Below are 19,952 nucleotides of genomic sequence, written 5' to 3' on the forward strand. Positions count from 1 at the left end.
GTTTTAATAAGACCTTGTAATGTATCTCTACCTATCAAGTAGGAATTTTCCCATATATTAAATATAGGTATATTATTCTAAGTGTTTATATGGAATACACTTTTTTTATTATAAACATTTACAGCAAAACCTTTCCTGGTTTCTTCTTAAAATATTTTTATGGTGTCCCCTAGTTCCATTTTTTTATTTCCTCAATTATTCAACAAATATTTATTGCATAGCTACTGTGTGCCGTGTGCCAGCTACTGTGCTAGGCTGTTTATATAATCTGAACAATGACAGTCTTAGATTTTTTTTGTTTAACATTTATCATTACTGTAGGAGAGCTTTAAATACAGTACACTGTTAAAGAGTACATATCTAATAGTACCCCCACTTTTACAGATACCAGAACTTCTCTTTCTGTGTGTGTTTTTTGTTTTTGTTTTTGTTTTGAGACGGAGTCTCCCTCTGTCGCCAAGGCTGGAGTGCAGTGGCACGATCTCAGCTTACTGCAACCTCTGCCTCCCGGGTTCAAGCAATTCTCCTGCCTCAGCCTCCTGAGTAGCTGGGATTACAGGCGCACGCCACCATGCCTGGCTGATTTTCGTGTTTTGAGTAGAGATGGGGTTTCACCATGTTGATCAGGCTGGTCTCGAACTCCTGACCGTGTGATCAGCCTGCTTCAGCCTCCCAAAATGCTGGGATTACAGGTGTGAGCCACTGTGCCTGGCCTGTTTTTGTGTGTTTAATATCTCTGATGCCGATTTTCAAATCTGTGCTTTGCTCTTGTGTTTGATCCTTAGGTACAGATATGTTTTTATGAGATCTTGCTTCCCACTTCACAGAGAAAATATAGGCTGTAAGATATGAACTCTGTAGCTTCAAATTACAACTATAAACTTCTATGCATTTTTGTTCATTCTTACCTCCTTTCCTGCCTCACAATATGAAGTGTTGCTCCTCTTTTTGCATTTGATACTTTTGGCTGTTTCCTTTTTCTTGAAAATATCTGTTGCTTTAGATGTCATGATGCTACATACTCCTGCTTCTTTTCTTGAAGGCCAGTTCTTTCTCGGTTTCCTTAATGGGGTCAGTTTTGACCATCTGCAGTTTAACTGTTGGTATAACACGGGGCTCCATTCTTTGCCTATTTCTTTTCTTACAGAACTTGTCTCAGTCAGTTCAGGCTGCTATGGCAAAGTACTACAGGCTGGGTGGCTTTAAAACAACAGAAATGATCTCTCAGAGTTCTTGAGGCTAAAGTCTGAGATCCTGGTGCCTGCATAGCCAGGTTCTGGTGAGGGCCCTCTTCTGTGTTACACTCTGCTGTCTTCTCGTTGTGTTCTCACGTGGCAGAAAGAGGACGTGAGAGCTCTCTGGGGCCCCTTTTTATAAGGTCACTAATCCCATTCATGAGGGCTTCATCCTCATGACCCTCCCAAAGCCCTTACCTCCTGATATTGGAGGTTATGACGTTAACGTATGAACTTGTTGGGGGGGAACACAAACATCTGGTCTGTTGCAGAACTCCTTCTACCCTCTTACCCATTCCATTGGTTTTATTTACAATAATGTTTTCCCTGGCCTCAACCTGTTGTATCCAACTACTTACTAGATGTCTGCACCTGAATATATCACAAACACTGCCAAACTGGCAAGTCCCAAGCTGAGCTCTACAATTCCCACTTTCTGCTTCATCAGCTATTCAACCTGTAATTTTTAAAAATCTCAGTTAGCTACCACCTTTTAACTTTATTATTTAAAGACAAATACTAATTCTATCCTTTATTCTCTGTTGCAGATATAACATAAATCTCTTTCATTGAATCCCTGTAATCATTTTCAGTAATTGAGTTCAGCTACTTCAGAAGTTTTTCAACAGCACTTTGGTAAATGTATATGTCTTCACTTTCACATCTTTCCACATTAGGTGTCCTCTACTGAAGGAAAATATGAATATTTCCCGTTTAAAACTCTTTTATTTATTACTTTGATACTTCTCTGGCCATCTCAGTTGCTCCTGGGTTTGAAGTTCTGGTTTCAGCATCTGCCTTAATCATTTCCTTATGCTTTTAATAGCTCATTATTAGATAATATAGGCCAAATATTAATTTAACATTTTATAGCTATATCTGATTTAGATTGCTAGTATATATGTCAATCACAGTTTATATATTTTATACATTAAAGTAACCTAATGGCTTGGGAGGCAAATATTCTAATTATTCAGAGATGCATATATATATATATGTATCTCTCTTACATTATTCAGAATTAGTGTGGTTTTGTAGATGGCACTTTTCATATAAGAATTTCTCTTCATAAATATAGGCTGGGTGTGGTGGCTCAAGTCTGTAATCCCAGCACTTTGGGAGGCCGAGATGGGAGGATCAGTGTAGGTTAAGAGTTTGAGACCATCCTGGCCAACATGGTGAAACCCCATCTCTACTAAAAATACAAAAAATTAGCTGGGTGTGGTTGGCGCCTGTAGTCCCAGCTACTCGGGAGACTGAGGCAGGAGAATGGCTTGAACCTGGGAGGCAGAGTTTGCAGTGAGCTGAGATCAGGCCACTGCACTGTAGCCTGGGCGACAGAGCAAGACTCTATCTCAAAAAAAAAAAAAAGAATTTCTCTTCATGAATATAAACATATCATGCCTGATTTTGTACAGGACAATCATTCACTCTCTAGGAAAAGTTATTAGTGACTAAAATAATAGAAGAAGTTGGAGGTTAGGAAATTCAGAAGCCAGGAGGAGCCCTGTTACTTTAAGGAGAAGATTGACTATTTTATCGTTTTACATTTCATGTTATATAATACATTTTGGACATAAGTGCAGTGGATTGTTTTGGATGAGACCAGGTCCAAAGATTTTTGAAATGTTGAAGAGAAGATGTGGCTAAAACTGCCTTTAAAATTTATAAGCAGGAGACTTCTCAGTGGGAGCAGAGCTGTGGTGGCAGCAGCCAGCCAGGCGAGACTCAACCTGAACCTGAATTTTACTGCTGCTGGCTTATAGGATATTGAGAAATTCAGGCAGCAGCTTCATGCTATTAAAAGTTTTTGAGTATATAGATCAAGGTTGAAACTCCCAACCCTATACTGAAGAGTACTTAGAGAAGTCTCTAGCTAAAAATAAACAAGTTAAAGGCAAAATGTACACAATAAAGAAATTTAAAAGCCTTATGCTTCAAGAATGGACATGGCTAAGAATTGAGCCACCAAGGTGGGAATCATCCATCTTCTTAACTAGCTGATTTTTACCAAGCCTGAAGGTACCCTTTATTGCCCTTGCTGAACCGACATGCCCGTTACAAAGTATTTGTGAACACTGAATATTAAAGTTTTCTTGCTAATGTAGAACTGGAACAATTACTTCAAAACCATTATAATTTTCCTCAAGGCATATGTCCTTGTAATTTGACCTTGCTGGGTGCTGGAAACTTCAAGTTATGGGAGATGTGAAACCAGTTTTGTTTTCTCTGTCCCTGAAAGTTTATATTATTGTCATGTTTTCAGGTACAGGCAACTTCACATCTTTGGGTGTGATTTATTTAATTACTCTCCATGGGAAAACCGGTCCTAGGAAAATCATTTTGGAAATATGAACTATGCTTGGTAAACTAAAGAGTTTTAAAAATTAAAAGTTACAACTCTTTATTTTGAGAATGGGTCTAGATATAAGCAAACACTGAACCCTGTTTTTCCTCAAAAAATAAAGTCATTGTGGCTGGGTGCTGTGGTGTGTGCCTGCAGTCCCGGCTACTCAGGAGGCTGACACAGGAGAATCACTTGAGCCCAGGAGTTTGAGACCAGCCTCAGCAATATAGCAAGATCATCCCTGATTGTATGAAAAAATTTAAAAATTAGCTAGGCTTGGTGGCACGTGCCTATAGTCCCAGCTACTCAGGAGGCTGAGGCAGGAGGATCGCTTGAGCCAAGGAGTTTAAGGCTGCAGTGAGCTGTGATGGCACCACGGCACTCTAGCCTGGATGACAGACCTCATCTCAAAAAAATAAAAATAGGCCAGGCACGGTGGCTGACGCTTGTAATCCCAGCACTTTGAGGGGCCAAAGCGGGTGGATCACGAGGTCAGGAGTTTAAGACCAGCCTGACCAATATGGTGAAACCCTGTGTCTACTAACAATTCAAAAATTAGCCGGGTGTGGTGGTGCGCACCTGTAGTCTCAGCTACTCGGGAGGCTGAGGCAGGAGAATCACTTGAACCCGGGAGGCGGAGGTTGCAGTGAAGCAAGATCGCACCGCTGCACTCCAGCCTGGGTGACAGAGCAAGACTCCATCTCAAAAATAAAATAAAATAAAATAAAAATAAAATTTAAAAAATAAAGTCATAATCAAAATAACCACATAAATGAAGTGTTCTGACTTAGATGCATGCTACTTTGTCTTTTTGGATGGAGGTTGGAGAAGGCATGTGGGGATGTTTGTGTGCTAGGTGTTGTGACAGAATATATGAAAACAGTTGCTTACTTCTATGGCTAAGGCAGACTCTCTGGTTGGTAGGGAGCTAGTGCTGAGAGAAGCTTGCCAGAGATGAAAAATGAATGGAGAGGAGAAGTCAACAGGGCAGTCTGTGAGAGACCTCATGAGGTTTGGGCTTGAGCACCTGGGAAGCAAAGTGTCATGAATGGAGGGAGCAGGCCTTTCTCCCCATATCCACACAGGACCCAGCCCTGTTCTGGCAATGTGCAAACAAATGGCTCTGCAAGTATCAGGGGGCTACAACCTTGGCCTGATGGTGGGGAGCCCACAAAGGGTGCTGTCAGCATTAGTGTCAGTGATCCTCCCTCAAGCAGTGTCAAGGGCAGTGGGCAATAGCCAGGGCCAACCAAAGTAGAAGAGAAAGAACATGGTGGTCCTGAGTGGGAAATGGCGTGAGAACAGCTGAATGGTGCAGGGCCCATGTTATACCATTGCATCCACATTTTACTCCCTGTGACTCTCAGCTGGGCCCTGGGAGTGATATTCACCCAGAATACCATGTCGGTCTTGCATTCCGGAATTGGGCAATGTGTCTGCCTGGTCTTGGGAAGCATGCCTTTTGGAGACTCCCAGAAATAATTACAGGCTGCTTTTCATGGGCCACTGAGGTTCAAGCTATCAAACTTGTAGGGACCAAGCCATTATGATTTTGAGTTTCGAGTTAATACATCCTCATTTTATTCATATGGTCTGATAACATCTGGGGGTCCTCGTTACTTAGCTTTTACCACTCTTATCAGAGATTGTTGGGTTGTCTTATAGTAGGAGCCAGTGGGAGTATAAGCAGTGTTCCAAATTCAAGTGCATTTGGAGGACTGATGAGACAGGCCTGGCAGCATGCATTTGCATGGGGGGCTGGGATGGCTTGTAGGTGGGTCAAAGACTATGAACCTGTGTTAAATTGAGTGATTTTCAGAATAGCGTAATATCCATCATTCAGATTGTTCTCCATTCCTACTTATACCTGGGTTTTGAGGTAAATCTGCAAAAAGGTCATATTTAATTTAAATCTGTTCAGGGCAGAGCTTATGGCAAGCTCTAGTGGGAGAATCAGTGTAGACCGCTCTGGAGAGAAGACATGCCATCTGAAGAAGAGAATTATAGAAAAATTTTCTGGCACATTACTGGGAGAAAATTTGACCATAGGGAACCAGGGGGTGATGGGTCCAGAAATGCCCATTAGGCATTTTGCCAGACTTGCCAAGTCATAAAGACAGGTGGGCCCAGGAGCAGTCCATCAAAAAATTGAAATGGTACATTTGGGGTCAAATGTGAGCAGAGCAGAAGGCACAAGTAAGCTTCAGGGAAAGGTAGCCTAGACTGATGTCCCCTGCCACAGATGCACAGGTACCCCTACCCTAACTCACACTTATGACTGTGTTGTGGGGAGAGTTCCCATACAGCCAGCTAAAGGAAGATGTATTAGTCCGTTTTCATGCTGCTGGTGAAGACATCCCCGAGACTGGGTAATTTATAGATAAAAAGAGGTCTGATGGACTCCCAGCTCCACATGGCTGGGGAGACCTCACATCATGGCAGAAGGCAAAAGGCACATCTTACATGGGGCAGACAAGAGAGAAGGAGAGCCCAGTGAAAGGGGAAACCCCTTATAAAACCATCAGATCTCGTGAGACTTATTCACTACCATGAGAACAGTATGGGGGAAACCAACTCCATGATTCAATGATCTCCCACTGCATCCCTCCCACAACTTGTGGGAATTGTGGGAGCTATAGTTGAAGATGAGATTTAGGTGGGGACACAGCCAAACAATGTAAGAGGGAAAAGCCCAAACCTTGTTTACAGATGTGTCTGTTGAGTTACATGGGTGCAAACTGAATATGTATGTGGCTGCATTATATTCACCTTTAGAGATGCCCTTAAACAATACTGGGCAGGGAAACTCTTCCCAATTGGCAAGCTGTGAGTGGTACCTTGTGTGGAAGGAAGAGTTGCCCAAGATAAGAATATATGCAGATTCCACGGCAGTGGCCGGTGATCAGGGGCCTAGAAGTCAAAGACTGACAGATTGGAGGCAAATAAAGTCTAGAGAAGAAGTGTGTGAATAGACACTTGAGAGTTAGCAAAAAATATGCAGGTCCTATGTCAAAATGTTAACATCAGGCCGGGCGTGGTAGCTCATGCCTGTAATCCCAGCACTTTGGGAGGCCAAGGTGGGCAGATCACTTGAGGTCAGAAGTTGGAGACCAGCCTGGCCAACATGGGGAAACCCCATCTCTACTAAAAATACAAAAATTAGCCGAGCATGGTGGTACACACCTGTAGTCCCAGCTACTCGGTAGTCTGAGGCAGGAGAATTGCTTGAACCCAGGAGGTGGAGGTTGCAGTGAGCCGAGATTGCGCCACTGCACTCCAGCCTGGGCAACAGAGTGAGACTCCATCTCAAAAAAATAAACAGTTATCCACCAGAGAGCATCCAACATGGATAAGGCATGTGATGGTTAATTTTGTATATCAACTTGACTGGGCCACGGGGTGCTCAGAAATTTAGTCAAACATTATTCTGGGTGTGTCTGTGAGGGTGTTTCTGGGCAAGATTATCATTTCAATTGGTAGACTCAGTAAAGCAGATTGCCCGCATAATGTGGGTATGTCTTGTCCAATCAGTCGAAGGCTTGAATAGAACAAAAAGGTTGAGTCTCCTACAAGTAAGGGGGAGTTTCCTCCTGCCTGACTACTTGGAGCTGGGGCATCAGTTTTGTCCTGCCTCTGCACTTGAAGTGAAACATTGGTTTTCCTGGTCTTTAGCCTGCTAGGCTTTGAACTATACCTACACTATTGGCTCTCCTGGTTCTCAGGCTTTCAGACTTGGACTGGAAAAACACCATTGGCTCTCTTGGGTCTCCACCTTGCCAACTGCAGATCTTGGGACTTGTCAGCCTCTATAATTGCATTTGTTTCCCTCTACCTCTAGGTAGGTAGGTAGATAGCTAGCTAGATAGATCAATCTTATAGAGATATATGTACATAGGCCCTGAAGGTACAATTAAGTTATTTAAGAAGTGGCCCAAATGCCCATGGTCCCCACTATTTCTAATTACCTTCTCTCTTACAGCCTGCACCTGTGGCCTCATGGCGCATTCTCTACAATCAGTTGACAGAGGAAGAGAAGACTCAGGCCTCGTTTACAGATGATTTTGCATTCTATGCAGGTACGACTCAAAAGTGTACTTCTGCCACATTACAGTCCCTTTCTGAGACATCCCTGAAATACTGTAGGAAGGGAAATCTTCCCAGGTGGCAGAACTTTGAGCAGTGCACTTGGTTGTTCACTTTGCTTGTAAGGAGAGATGGCCAGATGTGCAATTATGTATCAATTCTTGAGCTGTGGCCAGTGATTTGGCTGGGTGGTCAGGGACTTGGAAAGAACATGATTTAAAAATTGGTGACAAGGAAATTTGGGGAAGAGATATGTGGGTGGACATCCCTGAGCAAAAAACTTCTGAAGTTATTTGTGTCCCATGTGAATGCTCACCAAACCAAAAGGTGATGTCAGCAGAGGAGGATTTTAATAATCAAGTGGATAGAATAACCCATGTGTGGATACCAGCGGTATTAGTCCATTCTCACACTACTGTGAAGAAATATGCAAGACTAGGTAATTTATAAAGAAAAGAGGTTTAATTGACTCACAGTTCCACATGGCTGGGGAGGCCTCAGGAGACTTGCAGTCGTGGCAGAAGGCACCTCTTCACAGGGCAGCAGGAGAATGAGGGCTAAGCAAAGGGGGAAGCCCTTTATAAAACCATCGGATCTCGTGAGAACTCACTCAATATCACGAGAACAGCATGGAGGAAACAGTCCCCATGTTTCAATTACCTTCTACTGGGTCCCTCCCATGCCATGTGGGGATTATGGGGATTATAGTTCAAAATGAGATTTGGGTGGGGATACAGCCAAACCATATCACCAGTGAAACTCTTTCCCCAACAACCCCATTATTGTCCAATGGGCTCATAAACAAACTGGCCATGGTGACAGGGAGGAGGTTGTGCATGGGCTCAGCAACATGGACTTCCATTTACCAAGGCCAACCTGGCTGTAGCCACTGCCGAGTGTCCATTCTGCCAGCAGCAGAGACCAACACTGAACACGCCATATATGGTCCTATTCACTGGGGTAATCAGCCAGCTACCTGATAGCAGGTTACCATTGGACATATGGAAGAGGCAGCATTTGGTTCTTACAGGAACAGACATTTATTCTAGATATAGATTTGCCCTCCCTGAATGCAGTGCTTCTGCCAACACTACCATCTGTGAATTTATAGAATGCCCATCCACCATCATGGTATTCCATACAGCATTGCTTTTGATCAAGGAAATAACGTTTCAGAAAAACAGAGGTAAAGAAATGGGCCCATGTTCATGGAATTCACCATGTTCCCCACCACCCTGAAACAGCTGGCTTGACTGCATGGTGGAGTGGCCTTTTGAAGACACAGTTACAGCTCCAGTTAGGTGGCAGAGCTGAAGCAAGGTTCTCCAGGAAGTTTTATATGCTCTGAATCAGCATCCAATACGTGGTACCGTTTCTACCTTAGCCAGGACTCACGGATCTAGGAAGTAGTGGGTGGAAATGGGAGTGGCACCACTCACTGTTATCTCTAGTAATCCACTAGCAAAATTTTGCTACCTCTTCCCATGACCTTATGCTCTGCTTGCCTAGAGGTTTTAGTTCCACAGGGAGAAATGTTTCCATCAGGAGACACACCAGTGATTCCATTGCACTGGAATTTAAGACTGTGGCCCAGACATTCTGGGCTCCTCATGCCTCTGAACCAACAGACTAAGAAGGGAGTATCTCTGTTGACTGGAATAATTAATTCTGATTGCCAAGGGGGAAATTGGACTACTACTCCACACTGGGCATAAGGGAGAGTATATCAGAAATACAAGCAATCTTATTATTATCATGCCCTGTGACTAAGGTCAATGAAAACTACAACAACGCAATCCAGACAGGATTAATAGCCCAGACCCTTCCGGAATGAAGGTTTGGGTCACCCCACTGGTAATGAACCCCCAGCCAGCCAAGGTGCCTGCTGAAGGCAAAAGGAAAACAAAAGGGGTCATGGAAGGAGGTGATTATCAATACCAACTATGATCATGTGACCAGTTACAAAAATGAGAACTGTAATTGTCATACATTTATCTCCTTTATTTTGTTATAAATATGTGTGTATGATAAGTAACTTTGTTTCTTCCCTCTTTTATTCCTTTATCATGTAACATAAGATGTATTGGCTTTATATCATAGTATTTAAGTATTGTTAATTTTACATCATAGTATTTAAGTTGTGGGATACCAAGGACAAGAGTAAATGTCACTCAAGGATTTTACCTCCTCTGCTGGGGAAGGGATTAATGTGTTTCCAGTTGTATGCAGGGTAGTTGTGTCATGTTAGGTGGAATTATGACATTGGTTCTGTCTTTATTTGGAGATTAAATATGATTTAAGGAGATGTGTATATTTGCCAGCCTGACAAGGGGTGGACTTGTGATGGTTAATTTTAATGTGTCAACCTGACTGGTCTACAGGGTTCGTAGATATTTGGCTAAACAATATTCTGAGGTTATGCATGGGCCCAGTGACCTGACCTCCCACTTACCAAGTCTGTTCTAACTGCTGCTGTCACTGAATGTCTAACCTGCCAGCTAGGAAGACCAATGTTGAGCCCCTGATAGGGCACCATTTACTGAGGAGACTCATTGGCAACTTGATGGCAAGTTGATCACATTGGACATCTTGCTTTTCTCACTCAATAATACCAAAAATATCTTATAACTCTTAAAGTCAACTTGCAGAACTCTATTTTATTTATTTATCAATTTCTACTATGAACAAAGCCAAAGAGAACATCCTTCTATGTGTGATCTTCTCCGTGCTTTTACTCCTAAGGGATATAAAGCAGGTTTGTCATTGCTTGGGAAAAGATACAAGTAAATGTAATTTGAATATATATTGCCAGATTGTTTTACAAAAAGGCTAAAATATTTCTTGTTTCCACCAACAATGTATGAGAATCTCCTTCTCGCCATAGTCTTGCAATAATAGGCGTTATCACTCTTTTAAATTTTTGACATATATATATATATATTTATTTTTTTATTATTTTTTTTTTTGAGATGGAGTCTCGCTCTTATTGCCCAGGCTGGAGTGCAATGGCACAATCTTGGCTCACCACAACCTTTGCCTCCCAGGTTCTAACGATTCTCCTGCCGCAGCCTCCTGAGTAGCTGGGATTACAGGCATGTGGCACCACACCCAGCTAATTTTGTATTTTTAGTAGAGATGGGGTTTCTCCATGTTGGTCAGGCTGGTCTCGAACTCCCGACCTCAGGTGATCCACCCACCTTGGCCTCCCAAAGTTCTGGGATTACAGGTGTAAGCCACCACTCCTGCCCCATTTACTGTATTTTCAAATGTTTATTAGCCATTAGATTTTCTCTTCTGTGAATTGTCTGTTCATATATTTCAAGACTTTCTTACTAGTCTTTTATTCTCTTTTGCATCAGTTTGTAAAAACTCCTTGTACAGTATCATTATGGAATAGTTACCTCTCCTATGTATTATAAATATTTTCTCTGCATTTATTATCTATTGATTTTGATTACTGTATCTCTTCCACATTTATTCATATAAAAGTTTTAAAGTTTTGGCCCTGCGTGGTGACTCACGCCTGTAATCCCAGCACTTTGGGAGGCCGAGGCAGGTGGATCACCTGAGGTCAGAAGTTCAAGACCAGCCTGGTCAACATGGTGAAACCCCATCTCTACTAAAAATACAAAAATTAGTCGGGCATGGTAGCAGGTGCCTGTAATGCCAGCTACTTGGGAGGCTGAGGCAGGAGAATTGCTTGAACCCAGGAGGCGGTGGTTGCAGTGAGCTGAGATCATGCCATTGCACTCCAGCCTGGGCAACAAGAGACAAACTTAATCTCAAAAAAAAAAAGTTTTAAACTTTTATAGTCTAATACGTTTATTTTTTTCTTTTGTCATGTCTGGGTTTGTGTCTCTCCTACCTAAGTATATATTTTCCTAGATTTTTCCCTCTCAAAGATTTTGTTTGTTTGATTGATTTTTAATTTTTTATCCATCTGTAATTTATTTCTGTGTCTGGCATAAGCTAGATATCTGAGTTTTTTGTTTTTTTGTTTGTTTTGTTTTGTTTTGCTTGAGACGGCATTTCGCTCTGTCACCCAGGCTGGAGTGCAGTGGCGCGATCTCGGCTCACTGCAAGCTCCGCCTCCCAGGTTCACACCATTCTCCTGCCTCAGCCTCCCGAGCAGCTGGGACTACAGGCGCCCGCCACCATGCCCAGCTAATTTTTTGTATTTTTAGTAGAGACGGGGTTTCACCGTGTTAGCCAGGATGGTCTCGATCTCCTGACCTCATGATCCGCCCACCTTGGCCTCCCAAAGTGCTGGGATTACAGGCGTGAGCCACCGCGCCTGGCCCAGTTTATTTTCTTTTAGATAGTTGTGCCAGCACCATTTATTAAATAATTCATCTTTTCACAAGGATTTGCACTACCACCTTTATCACATATTACTTTTTGTATATATACTGAGTTCTCTTTCTAGGTCCTTATTCCATTCCATCAAGATGTTTGTCTAATCTTCTACAGTTCTTTAATGATTTGGTAACAGTGATTTTTCAGTTTGTTCTACTATCTGCCAAATCTCCCCTCACTTTTTTTTTCTTTTTTTTTTTGAGATGGAGTCTCACTCTGTTGCCCAGGCTGGAGTGCAGTGGCACAATCTCGGCTCACTGCAAGCTCTGCCTCCTGGGTTCACGCCATTCTCCTGCCTCAGCCTGCCGAGTAGCTGGGACTACAGCCACCCGCCACCACGCCCGGCTAACTTTTTGTATTTTTAGTAGAGATGGGGTTTCACTGTGTTAGCCAGGATGGTCTCGACTCCTGACCTTGTGATCCGCCCACCTCGGCCTCCCAAAATGCTGGGATTATAGGCGTGAGCCACTGCGCCCAGCCTCCCCTCACTTTTTTTCTTGCTATTCTCAGTCATTTATTTGTCCATGTAACTCTTTCTTGCTTTTTTTTTTTTTTTTTTTTTTTTGGAGATAGAGTCTCGCTCTGTCACCCAGGCTGGAGTGCAGTGGAGTGATCTCAGCTCACTGCAACCTCCACCTCCCAGGTTCAAGTGACTCTCCTGCCTCAGCCTCCTGAGTAGCTGGGATTACGGGTGTCTGCCACCACACTCAGCTAATTTTTTGGTATTTTTAGTAGAGACGGGTTTTCACCATGTTGGCCAGGCTGCTTTTGAATCCTGATCTCAAGTGATCCACCCATCTCCGCCTCCCAAAGTGCTAGGATTACAGGCATGAGCCACTGTGCCTGGCCTGTCCATGTAACTCTTAAAGATATTTAATCCAGATCACCCACTGCCTATTCGAGTACTAATTGCAATGTAACTAAATTTACACATCATTTTGGGAAAATTGTCTTACCTAGTTTTTACAAATAGATGTTATTGTGTATATTTCAGGTTTAAACATGATGTTATGGGTACAAATAGACAGTAAAATGGTTACCAAAGTGAAGCAGATTAACATCTATAATGTCACACAGTTTCTTTTTTGGTGACAAGAGCAGCTAAAGTCTACTCTGTTGTTTTCAACAAACATCCCTAATGCAATTTTATTAACTTTATTTGTTATTTGTTTTTGTGTTTTTGAGATGATGTCTTACTCTGTCACCCAGGCTGTTGTGCAGTGGCACAATCTCGGCTCACTGTAACCTCAGCCTCCCAGGTTCAAGCAATTCTCCTACCTCAGCCTCCTGAGTAATTGGGATTACAGGTGCCTGCCACCACACCCGGCTAATTTTTTTTTTTTTTTTTGTATTTTTAGTAGAGATGGGATTTTACCATGTTGGCCAGGCTGGTCTTGAACTCCTGACCTCAAATGATCCACCCACCTCGGCCTCCCAACGTGCTAGGACTACAGGCATGAGCCACCGCGCCTGACCAATTTTATTAACTTGAGTCTTCATCTACATTAAATCTTTAAACTTGTTCATCCTGCATATCCACCGCTTTGTATCTTCTGATCTACATCTCCTCAGTTCCTCTCCCACGTTTTAATAGTAGTCTTCTCATCCAAGCACATGAATGCTTTCTCTTTCTTTCTTTCTTTCTTTGATACAGAGTCTTGCTCTGTTGCCCAGGCTGGAGTGAAGTGGTGCGATCTCGGCTCGCGCCACTTATATTTATACCATTTTTCCTCTCACTGAAGGTACTACACTGTTCAAGACAGTGTTAAGTAATAACACTGCTGATATAGCATGGTGTTGTAGTTATTAAAATCAACTAGTTATTCATTTTAATAAAACAATTTTTGGTATTTTGTTATTTAGGACATTTCCTGTTGGGTTTTGGTAAATAGTCTATTATGTTAATAATTTTCTTCTATAGCTAATTTGTGTAGAATTTTTTTGTTAGGAATGGCTATTGAATTATATCAGTTATATTTTCATGATCATACATATCATGTATCTTGACGTGATCATATAGTTTTCCTCTTAAATCTGTTGATATATTGGATTATATTGACAGGTTTTCTGTTAGTCAACCACCTTTAAAAAATCTTGATTACATTTCTGAATTCAGTGTAATTGTGTGGAATCATGCATATATATTCATAAACTTAGAAATGTGCATCTATACACATAAATGTGACTGAGCTACAGTTTCCTGTTTTGTTTGGCTTTGTTTTGTTTGCATTGTCTTTATTGGGTTTAGATTTACAGTTTGCTGACTTCTTAAAATAAATTGATGGGCTTTTTATCTTTTTTTGAATAGCCTGGAATAGTATAAATCACATTGAGATTTTATGCTGTTTAAAGAATAGATAAAACTCAGCTGGGAACCCATCTGTCTCTGGTGATTTTTGCAATGTTAGAGTTTAACACTTTTTCAATTTCATCAACGGTTATTGTTCTATTTATGTTTAGTCTCTTTCTTGGGTGAGTTTTGTTTATATAGGAAATCATCTCTTTATCCTCCTGTTTTCAAATTTATTGACACCAAAGTATATGTGTATATGTGGTATCTCTTATAATTCTTTTAATCACTTTATCTCTGGTATGTCTCCTTTCTCATTCTTAGTCTTATATATGTTTATTCTCTTTATTTCTCCTTAGTTAGACCGGTAAGAGTTTAAAAATATGATTTGTATTTTCAAAGAACATGTGTTTTATGTTATTAAGAGTGGACAATTGAAGCTACAAGGCATCATATATGTCTGAATTGTCTCTGATGATGGAGGACATCATAAGAAATATCAAAGACACTTCTGTAAAAAGCCACAGAATATGCAAAGAAAGCAATTATATGCCAGACAGAAAATAATGGGGTGAAAGACAAGAAATAAATATAAATTATGTTTAATTCAGTCTTCATTGTCAACTAGGAACTCAAAATAAGAACTTTCAAATAAATGCCATGACTTTAGCAAATGGATGTGTTCACATAAGCATAGGTGATGCACCAAAAGCACACTACTTTGGGGGAAAAATGGAGTCAAACCTATACTGAGAAAGAAAATGTTTCCTCAGTTATCAAGCTATCTTGTCTAAGAGTATTGTGTGGAACAGTGTTCAGTTCTTATTTTGTAGTCAAAGGATGTTCTAAAATTAATCTTTATCATCAGCAGATAAGTAGATTGTATTTATTAATACCTTTGTTCTAAACTAAATAATAAAACCATAAAGTTTCTGATAAGTTTGAAAACATTGTTGACCAGAAAGGAGCAAGAATATGGAGAAAATGGAAACCAGGAGTAATTCACACATATTCACACATAGGCAATGCTCAGGGTGTGTGTGTGTGTGCGTGCGTAGCCTCTCTCTCTCTCTGTGTTTCTATGTAGTCTCTTTGTTAATTTAAAAGTATTAAAAAGTATTATGTATGATCATTTATAAAATAATCATGTCTGATATACTGAAATTTAAGTATCATTACAATAATTCCATTTCATTAACTTTTTTTTTGCTTGTTTTTTTGAGATGGAGTCTCCCTCTGTTGCCTAGGCTGGAGTGCAGTGGTGCAATCTCAGCTCACTGCAACCTCCGCCTCCCGGGTTTAAGTGATTCTTATGCCTCAGCCTCCCGAGTAGCTGGGATTACAGCACACCACCATGCCTGGCTAATTTTTGTATTTTTAGTAGAGACGGGGTTTCACCATGTTGGCCAGGCTAGTCTCAAACTCCTGACTTAAGGTAATCCACCTGACTCAGCCTCCCAAAGTGCTGGGATTACAGGAGTGAGCCACCATGCGCAGCCTCATTAACTGTTTATAGTTTTATTACAAACAACACTACAAGCTGCTATAATTTAAGAAATCTGGCATTCTTCATTGTTGCAGCCTTACAAAAGAGAGGTAAAATCTCAAGAAAAAAATCACATATACATACATTAAAAACAAAGCTGTTTTTAAAAATACAGAAACCACAAATTTTATCAAGAGTAACTACAATAAAAGAACCCCACATTAATTAAATACACCATTTAACATACTGCTATCATTACCATCAATTTCTGCTGATTCTGATCTTTCATTTTTTACATTTAACAATAATAGTTATCACTTATTAGGAAGTTACTATATGCCAGGCAGTAAAATACATCAAACTCATTTAATCTTCTGAATGACACTGTAAACAAGTATTATTACATATCTTGCCCAAAATTTATTTATATTATTGATCAGAATACCTACACATCTGGGCATGGTGTCTCACGCCTGTAATCCCAGCAGTTTGCAAAGCCAAGATGGGAGAATGCCTCGAGCCCAGGAGTTCAAGACCAGCCTAGGTAACAAAGCGAGACCTCCCCTCTACTACGAATAATAATAATAATAATAATAATAATAATAATAATAATAAATCAGCTGAGGGTGGTGATGTGCACCAGTCCCAGCTACTCAGGAGATTGAGGTTGCAGTGAGCTATGATCACACCACTGCACCCTAACCTGGGGAACACAGCAGCAAAAACCTGTCTCAACAATAATAATAATAATAATAATAATAATAGTAATAATACCTATAGTGTTTCTCAAGTATGAGTTTCAGTGAATTAGTGGTTCTAGCTTAGTGTCCATTCACATTCCAAATATATAATTTGGCTGGACACGATGGCACATGTAATCCCAGCACTTTGGGAGGCAAAAGCAGGCGGATCACTTGAGCTCAGGAGTTCAAGACCAGCCTGGGAAACATGGTGAAACCCCATCTCTACAAAAATACAAAAAATTAGCCGGGCATGGTGGCATGCTTCTGTAGTCCCAGCTGCATGGGAGGCTCAGGTGGGAGGATTACCTGAGCCAGGGAAGTCAAGGCTGCAGTGAGCCTAGATTGTGCCACTGCACTCCAGCCTGCGTGACAGAGTGAGAACCTGTCTCAAAAAACAAAACAAGGCCAGGCGTGGTGGCTCATGCCTATAATCCCAGCACTTTGGGAGGCTGAGGTGGTTGGATCACTTGAGGTCAGGAGTTCAAAACCAGCCTGGCCAACATCGTGAAACCCTGACTCTACTAAAAATACAAAACTTAGCCAGGTGTGGTGGCGCATACCTGTAGTCCCAGCTGCTTGGGAGGCTGAGGCAGGAGAATGGCTTGAACCCTGGAGGCGGAGGTTGTAGTGAGCCATTGCACTGCAGCCTGGGCAACAGAGCAAGACTCTGTCTCAAAAAAAACCCCATAAAGAAACAAAAAATGTAATATAATTTGTTCCTGAAGACTAGCTTGATTATACAATGCAGCAGCAGGCTTTTCTAGTAACCCTAATGCAGAATTGAGAAAAGTACATAATCCTTTCTACATATATCCACATACCCATACCACCCCCTCTACCTTCAACACATCTTCCTTCCCCCTCAGTCCCTTCCTCTCACCTCCTCCCCCACCTCCTCTTCTCCTATCATTCTCACAATTTGTTATCACATCCTTGAAGTCACCTTTTATTTATCTTCTCAGTGTGAGAGTCACATATGATGTTTATCAACATACAAGACCCATCTGCACACATGCAACTTAATTTCCCTGTGTTGACTGCTCTTGTAGAATTCAGGGTCCAGGCCTGTCCTCTACATGAATTCCCAGCTTGCCCAACCCCCTAAACTGGTTCCTCTCCTCTAGTTTTACACATTCAGGCAAGTGGAGTGAAGCAACTGAGCAGTCACCCACCCAGGTATTCAAGCCATAAACTTAAAAATCACTCGAGTCCTCTTTTTCGCTCTCCACAGCACCGCCATCCATTACGTCTACCTCCAAATCTTTTTTCTTTTTTTTTTTTTTTTTTTTGATACAATCTCACTCTGTTGCCCAGGCTGGAGTGCAGTGGCGCAATCTCTTGGCTCACTGCAACCTCCGCCTCCTGGGTTCAAGAGATTTTCATGCCTCAGCCTCCTGAGTAGTTGGGATTACAGGCATGCGCCACCACACCCAGGTAATTTTTGTATTTTTAGTAGAGATGGGGTTTCACCATTTTGGCCAGGCTGGTCTGGAACACCTGACCTCAAGCAATCCCCCTACCTTGGTCTCCCAAAGTGCTGGGATTACAGGCATGAGCCACCACCACGCCTGGCCCCTCCAAATCTTTACCCCTAAAACATATCCTGAATCTTTCTACTTCTCCCCCCTGTCACTACTGCCACATTGTCTAAAGGATCATCATCCCTTACCTAGATACTATGATAACATCCTAATGGTCTCCTTGCTTTCACCTTTGTCACTTTATGCTCCAGAATTCACCTGGCAGCCAGATGGTTTTCTAAAAATATCAATCCTTTTATCTTACTTTCCTGCTCAAAATTATCCAATGGACTGGGTGTGGTGGCTCACACCTGTAATCCCAGCACTTTGTGGGAGGCTGAGACAGGAGGATCACTTGAGGCCAGGAGTTTGAGACCAGCCTGAGCAACAGAACAAGACTCCATCTCTACAAAAAAATAAAATAAATAATGTTTTTTAAAAAACAACAACAAAAACCCTATCCAATGGCTTCCTAATGCGTTTAGAATAAAACCCATATTGCATACCCTGGACTAAAAGACCCTATATGAACCAGACCTCCTTTTCTTGTCGGTCTCATCTTCCATCCCAATCCCTGGTGTATTTTCTTCACAGTTTGTTTTTCTTCCGTCTTACTTTTTTTTTTTTTTTTGACAGAGTCTTGCTCTGTCACCCAGGCTGGAGTGCAGTGGCATGATCTTGGCCCACTGCAACCTCTGCCTCCCGGGTTCAAGCAATTCTCCTGCCTCAGCCTCCTAAGTAGCTGGGATTACAGGCACGCACCACCATGCCCCGCTAATTTTTGTATTCTTAGTAGAGACGGGGTTTTACCATGTTGGCCAGCATGGTCTCAAACTCTTGACCTCGTGATCCACCTGCCTCGGCTTCCCAAAGTGCTGGGATTACAGGTGTGAGCCACCGCGCCTGGCCCCCGTATTACTTTCTTGCTTATGCTAATAGGTGTGTGAGCTTTACGATTTGTGTACCATCTAATGAAGATGACCTGTATATATTTATTACAGAGGGGCAAAACAGAAGTTCTTCTTTGGACACTTGACTTATTAAAAGCCTAGGGAAAACCCATGCATCTCTGATCAATTAACTTTGGACAAAGGTGTCAAGATTATTCAATAGGAAAATAATAGTATTTTCAACAAATGGTCCTAGGACAACTGTATATTCATATGCAAAAGAATGAATTTGGACCCCCTACTTCACACCATATTCAAAAGTAACTCAAAATGTATCAAAGATCTAAAGATAAATGCTGAAACTACAAATCTCTTAGAGGGAAACAAAGGTGTAAATCTTTATGACCTTAGATTAGGCAATGGTTTCTTAAATATGACACCAAAAATACAAGCAACCAAAGAAAAAATGGGTAATCGGGGCCAGGTATGGTGGCTCATATCTGTAATCTCAATGACTCAGGAGGCTGAGACAGGAGCATCACTTGAGGCCAGCAGTTCAAGACCAACCTAGGCAACATAGCAAGATCTCATCACTACAAAAAATATGTATTTTTAAAATAGCTAGGCATGGTGGCACACACCTTTGGTCCTAGCTACTCTGGAGGCTGTGTCAGGAGGATGACATGAGCCCAGGAATTCAAGGTTACAGTTATGTTCACACCGCTGCTGTACTCTAGCCTGGGTGATAGAGTGAGACTCTGTCTCAAAAAGAAAAAAAAAAAAAAGAAAACCCAAACAACACAATCTTAAAATAAGCAAAGGATTTGAACAGATATTTCTCTAGAGAAGATAAACAAATGACCAATGAACATGTGAAAAGATGCTCAACATCACAAGCCATTGGAAAAATGCAAGTTAAAACAGCAATGACATACGAACTCATACCAACTAGGATGACTACAGTTAAAACAAAAATAAAATCCAGAAAATAACAAGCTTTGG

The 19,952-nt window shown here is 41.5% G+C and overlaps 1 long non-coding RNA gene across 1 annotated transcript in view; it reads left to right on the forward strand.

Annotated features, from left to right (window-relative positions):
• The window catches only part of LOC107971673 (uncharacterized), a 90,775-nt gene that overhangs the window by 6,772 nt on the left and 64,051 nt on the right, over positions 1–19,952 (forward strand). Inside the window, exon 3 of the long non-coding RNA XR_001714570.3 lies at positions 7,562–7,658. This is a non-coding gene — a long non-coding RNA (uncharacterized LOC107971673). The remainder of the gene's footprint in view (positions 1–7,561; positions 7,659–19,952) is intronic.

Source organism: Pan troglodytes, chromosome 6 (genome assembly GCF_028858775.2).
Source record: "Pan troglodytes isolate AG18354 chromosome 6, NHGRI_mPanTro3-v2.0_pri, whole genome shotgun sequence".
NCBI lineage: Eukaryota > Metazoa > Chordata > Mammalia > Primates > Hominidae > Pan > Pan troglodytes.